At 39.6% G+C, this 14600-nt stretch overlaps 1 protein-coding gene across 1 annotated transcript in view; it reads right to left on the bottom strand.

Annotated features, from left to right (window-relative positions):
- Positions 1-14600, bottom strand: part of LOC144475949 (lachesin) — a 147675-nt gene that overhangs the window by 41746 nt on the left and 91329 nt on the right. The window lies entirely within an intron of this gene.

The raw sequence follows: 14600 nt of genomic DNA, 5'->3' as shown, positions 1-14600 counted from the left end.
CCGTTTCTTATTTAACTTATCAGCTAGCATTATGCACAGGCTCTCGCTCCGTCAACGCCTCAACCTCAAGCCGAACGCTTAATCGTTAATCGATCTCCTAGGTCGCAAATCGTGGGACCGATCGTATGGTCACGATTCTCTGTCAACCGCAGCGCAAGTCCGACACTTACCGAGAGCGAACAGAATTAGTATACTTGTCGTAAAGCCTATTCGATTATATCGCTGACGTTGTTCGGATGTTTGACGAGGATAATTTGTTTGTATCGATATTAATGCATGTATATTAAAATTATAAATATATTGCTTTCGATAAATATTATATTTAATCTTTTTATAGCCAAGTCATTAAAATCTTTTGCCCGCGAGACGTAAGCAATATTCCATAAAGCTTCGAACAAGATTCATTGTAAGTTTGATCTCCTAAACGAAAGAAATTAATTGATGTCAGACACCGTTTGTTACCTCGGAAAGTATCATTGAAGTGAAAATAACTTTTTTTTCGTGCTTTGTGTTACTTAAATATATCGAGAGAACACTAGCATCTGCATCGTTGAATAGTTTTGTGTTATTAAAATTTACGGCTTAAATTGTACCTGTGAAATTTCAAATATATACTACGGTTTTAATAACAGACAGAACCAGCCTGACAAATATTGGCTAGAAAACGATTCCCTTTTTAGATAGAATCACTTTCGGTTTAGAGCAAGCTAATATAGCGTCCGTCGGTAATCACACACGCCCCGATGTACTGTGTAATTAATTGAGCTAGTGGCTCATTTCAGTCTACTTTTAAAACGCTTTGATGAACTTTGCTTTGATCGAGAATCCGGATTATCACGCAAATTTTAAGCGAAGTTAAACCATATTAATTTTCATTTTACGGACTGCGATCGAAATTGAACAATATTGGGATTAATATTGTAAAATAAACAAAATATTGTCTCGTTTGTTTCAGCACCACTTAATTAAACAACTTCCTAAGCAACTTATAAAGCCGGTTGCGCTTGATATGGGTCCCATTAAATTGATTGAATAAATTACTAGAAATAATTCATTACCATAATAGTTTAGGTGTTATGTTACCGGCGTTTGATGAAATTCAGTCCTGATATCGAATGATGATTAAAATGTAATATTTGATTCGATTGCGGTTTGCGTCGCCGTAATTTCATTAATTATTACCAAATTGCGTTAGTGATTTAGTCATTTATGCGCCAACTCGATAGTAACGAAAATTTCATGGTATTTAAAACAGGATTAATAGCATTCACAGCGAAAGAGGTGTTCAGATTTGAATAATTTACTTAAATTGGAATCTGCAAAAATTCTGGTAATTAAGGAGCCATTTGGAACAATTAGTGTAATAGCCTCATATAATGTTTTTATTCAGTAAAGTCAGACATTTATTTATTAGGAATGAAATTATTTATTAGGAATAAAATTTGGCAGGAAACTTTGGGCGACTCGACGCAAAGATTTTGTCGAAAATATGTGAATGAATTTTTATTAAAAAATAACTTGAAATACTTCCGATAAGGATTAATATAAAACGTAGCCACTTTTTCCACGACATCGTCATTTCGTTGGATCCTGAAAGGGTTAATCGTTGCATAATCAGATCGCATTTCAACTAAGTCACGTTCTCGGCGGGGCAAGGGGCGGCTCGGTCGATGTTTCGCGAAAAATCTCGGCGAACGGCGGTACGGGGTTGGGGAAGCTTCCGGCCCTTATTTCGCATAGATATTATTGGCATGAAATTGAACCCCCGGCATGTCGAATATTTGACCTCGCGTCGCTTTGAAAGGCTATCTATCAACCAACAAAAGAGGTCTGCGGTTCTTATCGATAACTCGAAAGCGGAGTGTACAGGGAACGGCGTGGGGCTCGGAGGGGGGTGAGACACGAACGGCTAGATAGAACCGAGAGAGGCAGGGTAGGGCTTTGAGTGTTTGGTACTGACGGCCCTGTGAGTGCCTCCACTTATAATACATTATACGAGGATAGTAAACCCCTTCCCTCGCCCCTTGAGCCGCCCTGACACCACCGCCAACCCCTCTCCGCGCGGTCCTCTTCCTTCTGCCTCCACCCCTAGGCGCCTTACCCTGGAGAGCTCCAAAAAACGGGCTCTCTTCGAGAACTGAAAAAGTCTCCGGACGACAGATGCTCGCGACTCTGAAACATTTATGCCACTTTCCCTCCTTTCCCTCTCTTTTCTCTCTTTCCCTCCCTCCCTCTTTCTCCCTTTCTCTTTCTCTATATTCCTCTCGCCCCCCCCCCCTCTTTCCCGCGCCTTCCACTCGTTTTCGTACCAACGAGCCACTCTTTGTCCAGCCGATTCGTCGAATGATGATCGATGGTGCGCGTTTCGCGACTTGGCAACGTGAAAGTTAAGCTCGCTGGGGGATTCTTGGCCGAGTCATCGTCTGCTCTCTTATGGGGTTACTTACGCCTCGGAACCATAAAAGGTCGGTCGTATTTGAGAATATCTTGTCGGTGTATTTTATTAAGTGGTGCTGATACTTAAATTTCAGTTTACTGACTTCCGCGTGATCTTGCAGGATGCTTGCTTTTTTAAAAACAATTTTCAAAGTTCTTGATTACAATGGTTTATTTTCTAGCTTAAAACGGTGTCTGACGCAATTAGTTTTTCCTATTTTTTTTATCCTCCGTGTTCTTTGCTTCAAATAAATTTATTAGCGTCTAATGTCGGCCTTTAACGATATACGTAAAGCGTAAAATTATTTTTACGAATCGTATAATTGTTTATATCAGTTGAACAGCCTTAACCCCTCAACGGCGGGAATAATTATCGACCTATGTATTTTATACATTAATTCGAAAATAATGTTGCAATCTTAACGATATTAAGATTATGATATTCATTTTTTAATATTAATATTTTTTAATAATAAAAAATTACGAGGTATTATTTATAATTATATGGTGTACATTTTGGCACAACTAGGTTTCTTTATATGGCTCCCGGAGTTGAGAGGTTAATAGTTAAAAAGCTTTTCCGGAACCCTGAATTGTTTAGAGCATTTTACCTGCCTATCATTTTTTAAACCATTATGCGTTCACTTCCTAGAGGCTCCTCGTTATTTTGTTGATAGATTATCTACATCGCAACGTCGAATCGTGAATACAATTTTTCTCAAGCCAATAAGTATTATTCAGCTAACGATCCTCTGAGTTTAGGATTAAAGTTAGATCGCCGTTTTTACGCGTCTGGATATCTTCGTGCCGTTTAATTTAACTTAACCTGGACAGTGCTTCGAACGCCATTAAAAATCGCTGATTATATCTGCCATTCAAGCGTAATTATACGGATCGAATAAAACTCATCAACGGTAACCGCGACCGTTGCTTAATACGTCCAATAAAAGTATTCGACCAGTTCTTTCTTATTTTGGAATCTTCGCGAGGAATCCAACGCTGCGGTCGCACCCTCATTTGTTATCGTCAGAATCGTCAACGATGATCCCCAACAAACTTCGCTCATCGCAGAAACACCATTGCTTATCGTACAAAAACTTTGCTTATCGCGTACCAGGGTACCAGGCTCGCCCACGTGTAAAATAAAAGCGACAAGCTTCTCGAACAAATCCGATATATTCCATTCTGTTCCGAAACAGAATCTGCCGAAGTTCCGCGAGCACACGCCGGAGAGAGCCAACGGAGAGTCCTTAGATCCGGCGCAAGAAAAATGGCGAACCGGCTCGCGTTCGGCAAGGACGCCGCGGTCCTCCGGCCTTCGAGTGTCTCGAAATATTCATAGATTCTCGACCGGCGAAACGATCTTTGCGTAATCCACCCGTAGGAAAACCCTTTTCTCGTTCGAAAACATGGCGCGTCGCGGCCCCCTCCCCCCGTCGGCGAATCATCGAGGTTCCTCCGATATAATCCGGGGAGATCGCAAATTCGCAGTACAATGAGAGCTACGACTTAAAGGGTCGCGGCGCTATGGAAACGAGTTTATCTCGAGCGAAAGACGCCCCTTCGCCTAATGCAGTTTCCCTTACGCGTTTTCAACTTACGATCGGCCCCCGGCCGTCTCGTAGCTTCTCGACGACGAGAACCTGGCGGGAAGGGGGGGGGGGGGGGGGGGCCTCGAGAGGGAGATAGCGGGCTCGGGCGCTTCGGAGGGTGGCGGACGGATAAAGGGAAACACAGGTCAGGAAAACAGAAAACCGGGGAGAAAAATAGCCTCGGAGAGGGCAGAGAAGGTCGACGAAGCCGTAGAAAGATGGCGATAGACCGCCGTGGAAGATGAAGAAGAGAGAAATAAGTGGCGGGCGGAGGGGGAGGGGAGAGGAGAGGGGCACCGAGGGTGGCGGCGCGGAACCCTAGTCAGATATAATATCATACTACGTGCACCTATCTCTCGCGGTCTCTATTCTCGGCCCTCTTTCATATGCAAAACCATCGTCGGCGGTCTATTGTGGTGCATTGTGGGATCAGGAGCCTCGGTCCAGTCTACCACACCTCGTTTATTTCCCGCCATCTTCTCGTTCGCCCCGTTTCGGCCCCTCTTTCTTGCGGCGCGCCACCCCTTGGCCCACCCGCGCCCTGTGCGATGCGGCGTTCCTCTTATTTCGCGCAGCTTGACAGCCACTTGTACATTCTCCGTCGCTGTTACGTCGTTCTTTCTTTCTTTTTTTTTTCCTCGTCCGTTTTCGGCGGCGAAGCACAGCTGTTCCCTTCGACCGAGCACGCGGATGAATGGATAAGCTCGCTAATTAAAAGTTTCGCGGATACCGCCGTCCGACCGCGTTCATTGCCGACCACGGGCTTCCTCTTTCGTCTTCTGACGGCATCGCTGTGCGCCGTGTTGACGAACGCACTCGGAGCAAGACAAACGTTCTTAGATTAATCGTATCAATTTCTGTACTCATTAAATTGATATCTGGAGCTTTCAACAAAATAGATCATTTTTTTTTTATCTATTGTATATCATATTTTATGAAACATTTGAATTATACGGTGATAGCTTATATATGAGGGTGAATTGTTTCTTCAGTGAAATATACATGATGTGCCATGTAAGCCTAAACTATAGGTCGTTTCAGAAAATATTACAAATGTACCTTACCCTGTTTTAAGGGGGATATCTTATAATAGTTGTACATTTTTACTCGGTGGACATATTTCCGTGATTTTGAACGATCTTCAATAAGCAAAGTATTACTTCAGAATTGATATAATGAATTGATTTTAAAATGCACAATCGGTTTATATAAAAGAAAATATACAGTTCCATTAAAAAGGGATCCAAGGTTACCTAGAAACCTCGTAAACTTTCCACTCAGTAAAAATTTGCTACGATTGTAGGATATTCACCTCGGAACAGGGAAAGTTTCATTTGACATATTTATTTAACTATAGTTTAGGAGATAATTGAGTGCGAGATGCCATGTACATACATTACAAAATGTATATATCATCCTATTGAACGGTAGTATAAATTTTCAACGATAACACTTTTTAGTTGTCATAAAATGATAATCTTTTACTCCTCGAGAAAAGCATTCCATAACAGGTACTTTTGCCTTGCACTAAACCCGTGCGTAAAATACACATGTGAAGTATACCGTTTAACATTAAGTTTAGTTTAACACTTTACCGACCAGTATAAATTAGCATTATAAACCTATAAGTTGGCATTTTCCCTTGATCGGTAGCTTTTAAATCGATTGTCATGGAAACCAATAATTTTGTATCTATTATTGAGATAAAAGTAATTAATTATATAAATAAAATAAAAATAAAATAAAGGGAATAGATCAAATAAATACTGTTTCATGCAAATTTTATGAAAATATAAAAATGTTTATAAATATAATTACCCTGTAATAACAGAAATGACCGATCGGTAAAGTGTTGAGGTTAAGAGAAAACGAAAGAACGAAAGAAATTGATAAAATTGCCCTGGGGCTGCGAAACTTCAACACGGCGCACAGTGGTACCTTTCCAAACAATTTGGCTGAAATGCAATTTTCGACGTATGCCGCGGCAAAAAACTGCCGTTATCTGTTGTATACACATGAGAGCATTAAACGTCGCTTGGAATTGTACAAGAGTAGCGAGATTTACGCGCTCAAGATAGTGAAATGAAATACGTATAGCATGACTCGAAAATCGATAATTTTTTAAACGCTTCATCGACTTTGCTGGAGCAATTTTCGCTCGTGATTCGGATCACTGTCGTCCTCCGGTTTTCTTGCGGCTCCTTCTTTTGACTCCGTTGCCAGCGATGCTCCCTTTCCTGTTAGCGCGGCTTTACGGCCGAGGTTCCAGGTGCTCGTCGCACGCCATTATTCCGCGCCTTTTGTTTGCAGGTTTTCGCGGCGCGAACCGGGGACAACTTTGAACGTTAGAATTTATTATCGCGCGGCTCGTTGCCGGTACAGTGAAACGCACTCAACCGCGGCACCGTTTCTGCACCGCGGATCGTTTAACTAATCTGCGCAACAGACAGCTCGTCTGGTTCGAGGGAATTATTTTTTTCAGTCGGCATGTCGGATGAAGGAGACGTGTTCCGATCGGATCCACGGTTGATTGGAAATTTGATCTTTTTTCTCTCTGGTTACTCTCGACCCCCTGCGGTGGTTCGGGGGAACACGAAATTCGCTCGAAATTTGCGATACCGAAAGATAGTTTGTTGGAACGCCACGGGACGTTGGCTTTATTCAAACGAGATTTGTAATTATTAGGTACGATCGCGAGCGGCTTTTCGAATCGAGTTGACGCGGCATCTGTTCGGCGATCATTAAATTAATACTATTTTCGCTAAAGAGGTCGACAGACGGCTCGCGAAATATTAATTCGATATTTTTGGCACAAGATCGTCAGACATTTTAACGTGGCATTATTTGCACGAAAGAAGTCGGAGGACGTCTTTTATGGTTTTAATTCGATATTATTACTTTTACTTAAATAGTCATAAGACTTACAAATCTTGAATTTTTAATAATTTTAATTTTAATAATTGAATAATTAATGCTACTTCACTCTTCTTCAATTCACTTTTTAGTTTTCTAATCATGATCGAATAATTGATTTGATAAAAGTAGATATGTAAAAAAGGTTCGATAAAAATATCCTTAACAGTCCTGTTCACGAAACGATTTTCTCCACTAACAAATCTATTCCTGTTTTTCAAGAAAAGCAAGTAAAATACTATTTTTAAACTGTCTCTCGATACGGCGCAATCAATCGGAGTCCCATGACTATATTTCTAGTAAATATTGATAAACTTTTTCCAATTTTTCAACCAGTTTCCAATGTAGCTGTAAAACATAGTGATTTTGTTTAACCGACTGTTTAATGGTCGGACGAAAGCCGAAGCTAGGTCATATTTCACTCAATAAAATTTTTTTATTTATATATTAAAAAATCAATTTGTTGCGGGATTTACTTTTCAATTCATAGGTCATATATTCTTATTAACTTTTTTTCTAATAAATACGATATTATATTATTGTGAATGGGTGATAAAGAAATAACAGATATGTTTACTTTATTAGAGATTTTATTGCAGACTCGGTCATTGATTTGCCTTCGAGTCACGTAAGCAATTCGTGTCAAAATAAACACAGCTTATTCAGCCTACGGTAAATATTTATACAAAATTATATATTAGTCATATAAACCGCGACCGATAAAATTTTAAAACATTTTACTTATTTGTATAGGTGAAATAATCAAGAATACAATATTACGAGATTCGTAACAAACAATTTATTACATTGAAATATCGGAGCAACAATAGTTAGTTGGCTCGCTCGAGATGCCATTTTATTAAAACTGCTAATTATTTAATGAGATTTCCAGTTCGCTGCAAGGTGTTGTATAATTTTTTAATTCCTTCTTGCTTTAACGCTTTCCATCTTTTCCAGTTCATTTACATTATTGAACTGTTTTCAATTTACATTTACAATCGTTGTCAGTCCGGGTCAGGCATTTTAAAGGAAATTTAGGTCGACTGTTCTAAATTATGATTCCAACTCTGTGATGCGATTATCTGCCTTAATTTATGACTGCTAATCAAACATAGAGGCGCTGAGAGATTACGCGATAGCGTTCGCAAGGATTTTGCAAAAACAATCAAACTTTACTCGACAAATATTTTTGCATTTGGAACGTTTCATTTCAGACAGTGCCGCAGACGAACCACAAATTCGCGATCAATAAATACGTCTAAATAAACAAATCCTAAAGCACTTTCGATAAAAAATGTCTTTTTAAATACGTAAGCATTTTTCGAATTTTGTAAAAATTTTCAAAGATTTTGTAAAAATCTTTGCACGATCGAAAGATCCGGAACGATAAAAGGAACGAATTTCCTCTCGATTTTCGGCAGAACGCATCCTCGTTTGCGTAATAGCTCCGACCACCATCAAAATTCGACGTTGCGAGATCCTTCGGCTCGACGCCCTTTAATTTTTCAATTAATTAATGCTAGCCGGACCCGCGCGGCGATACTATAAAATTTCCCTCGTCCCGGCACGAATTTACAAATGCGATTACCGGTTACGGTATCATCGAATGCTTCACGCCACCGTACAAATTACATCGGCGGCGTGCGACGCGCGGCGCGAGAACGTATGAATTTTGAACTGTTTACACTGATACATGCATATTCCACCGGATAAAGGCTTAACCTGATCTTCCCGACTTTTCGACGCAATTCGTGTCGCGAAGCAAACGAGCTGAAATTCCCCCCTCCCCCACCCCCCGTATAGGAACGGGGAATCTTTGCCGGTGACGCGGCTCGATTTTTCAAGGTTTGATCAACTGTTTAACGTTCTCGGCATGGGCCTGTAATTTAACGAGTTTCCTGCTGCAGTTATGAGCAGACTTTTCAATGTAAATAGCCGTTTAAATCATCGCTTGATATTGAAACTGTCCCGTTATTTGCGCACCACGGTAAACCGGCACACAATGAAACGTTTCATTCCGTTTTTACATCGCGAATTTTTTTCCAACCTCGCCGGTTGCCGCTCCGACGGACTCTTTCGTCAGAAATTACACCGATCGGAGGCCGCGGCTAGTCGATTGTATTCATTAACGAGTTCGTCTCGTCGCGGCTCCTCTAACAGTCTCTATTTCCACGGGTACTTTGTCAAGCGAGAAACAAAGAGCGCGGGTCTCGCATATATCGACAAAGAAATAAATTTGTCGCCGTTGCGAAATAGGTGGTCGCGATCGCGTTCGCGCGACAATGGCAACGATTGCGTAAATCGCGAACTATATTATTCCAATTCGGCGCGGTGCTATCTTGGTCGGTGGCACGCCGGGATCTTCCGTGAATGAAAGTGGATTACTTTGCTTCTATTTAAATAAAGAATACCGACGATGAATTGAATAATAAGGTCTCCGATCCCTTTAAAGCTCGCGCATAAGTGGAGCAATGGGTATGCTAATAATAGGCGATAAACAATGGGGCCGAGATCTTCCAGTCTATTACAGTGGAATCAGAATTCTGTTTTAAGATTTCGCAATAATAGACAGGTTGGCATTGTTTTACAGGTTTCTTAAGCAATTTCGTCCACGATGAAAACGTTTTGTACACTTCCTGGCCCGAATGTTTGCTCAGTCACAGCATTTAGGAACGAAGTAATGCTTCGCATAACATTAGCGATAACAAATGACAATGCTTCTTAAATATGTGTTTCGTTGTCTGCGCCGCTATTGTCAAATGCTTGTGCATATAGGCCTTGATACCGTCAGCTTTTCGGAGCACTGTACAGGTTCTAACACCGTAGAATTTATGGTCGTTATCTTTCCCTAATCGTGTTTCATTACGCTTATGGTGATAAGCCAATTCTAATCTTATCATTCGCAGGGAAAATCTAATAATTCTTTGAAGAATATATTGCATTCAGACATTTGCAAACGAATGTATTTGCAAAGGTCGTTCAACCGTTCTGATACCATCGTTCAATATTTTTTATGCGTTCGTTATGTGCGTTTCATTTCGAGAGCCTCTGTTCTAGATACTACACAGAATAAACTACTTTCTAATCGTTACACGCGTCTAATCTGTATAGTAATTCTGACAAAAATTGATCGCTACGCTTCTCTCATTATTTATATTTTATAACTATGTCTTACAGTGTTCGCTAAAGCGTAATTGTTCGATAATTGTAGAACAAAAAATCACGCGTTTCTAAGTCGCAAGCGAATTGTTGATCGTTGTGCGAAATCAAAATTTTCTGCGTAAAATCGAAGGCGATGGATAATGTTCCATCTTCTTTAATCACTTTAACAAGTTCAACATTCTTTTTCTCTGTTCGCTGTATGAAACTTCGTTGGCCGGCTCCTGTAATAAATGCACAAATTTCGCAGTCTAACGATGAGATTCGTTCGGTTTCCGCGCGTTTACCGAAACTATCGCGTAATAGGAACTGAACCGACGCGAAAATTGTATCCGATAAATAGGAGAGAGCGGTTTGTGATTTTCGAACGTTTCCCGTCAATCTCTGAGGAGACGTGCCGAACCGTGTATTGAATCGGGCAGCTGACATTTCAAACGTTTGCTGACGGAAAACATAACACACCGGGCACACCGAAGCGTTTCTAACTTGGTTAGAAACGCCTGATTTCGGTATGGAAACGTTCATAGAACATTTTTCGCGTTTTGTTTTAATAATCGCGCGGGGGTCACACTAAAATTGCTCTCTCTCTCTCTCTCTCTCTCTCGATTCATTTTCGGCCGGCGAATGCGCTTAAATTGGTTCTGTCCGACGCAAGTTTCGAAGCTGAAAGAAATTCCCCCCCCCCCCCCCCCCCCTCCTCGGGTTGCAACTTTTTATTTCTCTGTTCCGCGTCCATTATTCTCTCAACTTTTTCCCCATAGACGCGGTATTGTGCTCTATTCCAGTTAAACAGGTTGCAGAAACGTTTCCCTCGAATCTTATAACTGGACCGCGGATTTTTATGCATTTATGGCAGACGCAGATTTGCGAAGCCCGGAGAAACGCGTAACCACGGCAACCGAAATAAATTTGCATTTCACGGGAACAAAGTATTTTATTCTTATTTAGGATTTGTATGAAACGATTCGCGTGACTTCGCAGAAAGATTTGCAGTCCGCTTGCGACTATTTCGTTAGCTGCGAATGTACCGGGTGTGACGCGACGTTCGGAATTTTTTTTGCAGCGGTGCACGCTGGACAACGACAGTGGGAAAAGTTCATTTTAATATATTTTCTTTTATTTTTCTATGAATCGTCGCTACTTTTGCACCGAATAAAACGCTTGATTGCATTGGATTTTTATATATATTTTTAACTATATTTTTCTGTGTAATTTAATTTAATGTTTAATTAAATTTTTTTCTTAAAGATAGTTCGTACAAATCGCAGTGTAATACAATTATTGTATGAACTTGTTCCATCGTTTCGTAGTCATTGTTCTCCACTGCAATTTATTTTTTCTTTTCTATTTGCAATTTTAGTTGCATCCAATCTCAAGAATTAATTTAATAGAAAGGGTTACAATTAACCGGAATAAGATAATTAAATAATTAGACAGCGGATGATTGTTCAGGATATAAAATGTCACAGACATTTTCCTTAATTTCCGAAAAATAATATGTCGAATTCGTACTTCATTTTACATTCTAATTTTGTTACGCAATCTGTAAAAAACTGTAAGAATAATCTTTTAAATTTTTACAAAAATTGGTACATTCCACTTATCAGTTGCTTTGTTCTACCTATGTATCGCTTAACTTTCAAGACAAAGCTTGAAAATGATCTCGCGCGTTAACCACGCCAGTAATCACCGAACGCCTAATTCATTGAAATGTAATTATTGTAACACAACTTTTCGCGTCACGTATAATCGCCTATTAAAATCGGTTATCGTACGGAGAGCCTCTGTTCTAAGTTCTAACAGCGACCAAATTCATTTCCCTTATCCATCTAGATTAATGCTTATTCAAAAACATGCTCATGCAACCTCGCGTTCTTTCCGAATGTCATCTCTCATGCATCAGGGCATGCCTCGCGTACGCAAGAATCCCGCGACGCGCTAAAAAAAAACAACACGACGATTAAAACACGACACGTGGTCGTCGACCTGGTCTATTACTTACGACGGCATAACATATCTCAATATTGTGCACTCAATTCTCGTCCAATGCAGCTTGCATGTGATCTCATCCCACGAACAAATAGTTTCAAGTGTAGTGTGCATTGGTGTGAGGAAAACGTTCTGTGCGATTGGTGATGAATCAACGCCGATCATAGGGAATACTACTCGTTCTTTTTTTTTTTTTAAACAAGAACGTATTCATTGTTTGTCTAGCTATACACGGGTACGTGGATGAATCGAATACATTATTTGTACCATTTCTTTGTTGCACGGTAACCCTGCGAAAGCCTTTCACAATCTGTTCTTTAGATAAGATTGGAAAATATTTTTCAGCTAACAATGAGAACGCAGCTTGTATGTCGACTGCGGATTTTATGCGTTTCTGAGAAAAATGTTCAGCTGTCGTTTAAAATAGAAGAAGAATTTTGGTATATTTATACGCTATTTCGAAATTATATTATTAGAGAGAAAATTTGGTATAATTTTACTACAGGGACTTAGGGCTAAGAAAGAGATTTTTACAAATTTCAAAGCTGATTTCTCGTATTTAAAAAAATTGATCAAAAATCAATACTGATAGAAAAATTAACATTTATCTTTTTCGCGATAGTCAAGATTTAATCGGCAAGAAACTCTTAAAACAGCGACCTCCGCAGGGTTAAATAAATCGAAAAGTTCAGACGATTAATTAGATCAAAAGTATGCAGCTTCTAGGTACAAGTGTTGTGCAACTTTATGATACACTATGTATTAATTATTTGTTACACATATTTCCAAAGTACACGAAAATCGGTGTAACAAGTGTTCCGACAAAATTGCAACACTTTTATGATCGCGCCACACATTTTTATTTGTGACATACTGCCACGTGGCGAAGATTAGCTAGGCTCTGATGCTCGATGTTGTTCATGGTCGAGCAAGATCATCGGCGAAGTGTCATTCTCTTCCGTTTCTGTAGCATTTAAGCGTCGAAGCTTAAATCTAAGAAGCCAGCAAGCCATGTACCGGATTTTCAACTTTCTTCGTGGATACTAAATATTCTATGGAACTATTATACCATTCTATGGTTTCGACCAACAGGGGCATTACGATCTAACGCTGTTTTATTGGTCGAGAGCAATAAACAACTTTCAGGGATGTGCATATGCAGCAGTAGGAGATACAGTTTACTTCATCGTCTCGTCGTTTTCTTGAGTTCCTACGGTCTCATTGAAAAATAACGTAAAATAATGTAATCAAGTATTAGTGTAATTGTACACTAAAATTAAAACACTTGTCAATAAATGGAGGTCCTTTATTTTCACTTTAGGATGCTGTTTCATAGTAAAATTTATGGAAGGGAAGCTAAAATTCCTTAAATGACCCTAACAAGTTCATTTCAAAGCGTAATAATGTTATAACAATGTAAAAAGAACTTACCGGGTATTCTTATTCTTTCAATTGAAAGATCACTGAATGGTTTCGATTCGTCTGTGATCGAAGCAGCAGATTTATTAATACAACAATGAGTCCTTTCCAGTTTAAGGGTACAATGAGATTAAAAAAAAAACAATGAGAAGACAATTACTTCTGCTCCGATAATTTCAATACCTTTATATACGTATTTAATACCCTTTTAATTCTCGCACTTTAAATGCAACTTTTGATAATAATCCGTAGATTGCGAGTTTTATGCAATTACGATAAAAATGACTAAACAAAATACTGGAGTGTATAAACATTTTAGACAAATTTCCAAATATTACGATGTACCGTTTACTTTATCGAAATTATTTAAAAGTGAAATTCAATTATATGCAATTTCTGAGTTCGATGACTAAATTAGAACATTTTTATTTTGCATAAAGTTCCGCAGTTTGATAATCGATCCCTTCCCCTTCATTACCATACCGTGGATCTTTATGCAGAATGATCTATATCGATTACAAAACACAGAAATCCAGTAAAAAATTCGTCATTTCTAATTATTGCATCATATCGTATTGCATTCGAAGTAAAATACACGTGTACCTTTTCACAACGGTGTTGTGTTTATGGCCGTAACTAATTATCTAATTTCACGGAATAAATGTGATCATATTCGAATAGTTTAAAGGTCTGCGTCTACGGTATCGGGACGGACGGCCTATCCATCAAACACAGTATAACTTCGAGCCGCGTTATCTCATAAACTCGCAAATACAGAGCGTCGACCCTTATTCGAGGTTCCCATTCAATTATAATTCCATCCGAGCGGTATCGGTTGCGCAAGGTGAACCGTATATATATATATGGTATATGTACAATAGAATTCCGCGTTTAACACGACCGTGAGGATCGCGCGATCAAGTCTTGGTTCCCGTTGAAAAGGGTTAATCGTCACGCCGATGGGACAGAGAATCCGTCTACCCTTTCGGCAGCCGACATTTTTCTGGGACGTTCAATTGGTCTTTAATTCACGGCACGCTGATTAAAAGCGCCGCCTAAGAGGCACTTTCAATTTTTCCCCGGTCCCCGGGA

Source organism: Augochlora pura, chromosome 10 (genome assembly GCF_028453695.1).
Source record: "Augochlora pura isolate Apur16 chromosome 10, APUR_v2.2.1, whole genome shotgun sequence".
Lineage (NCBI taxonomy): Eukaryota > Metazoa > Arthropoda > Insecta > Hymenoptera > Halictidae > Augochlora > Augochlora pura.
This window is presented reverse-complemented; position numbering and strand designations above follow the sequence as displayed.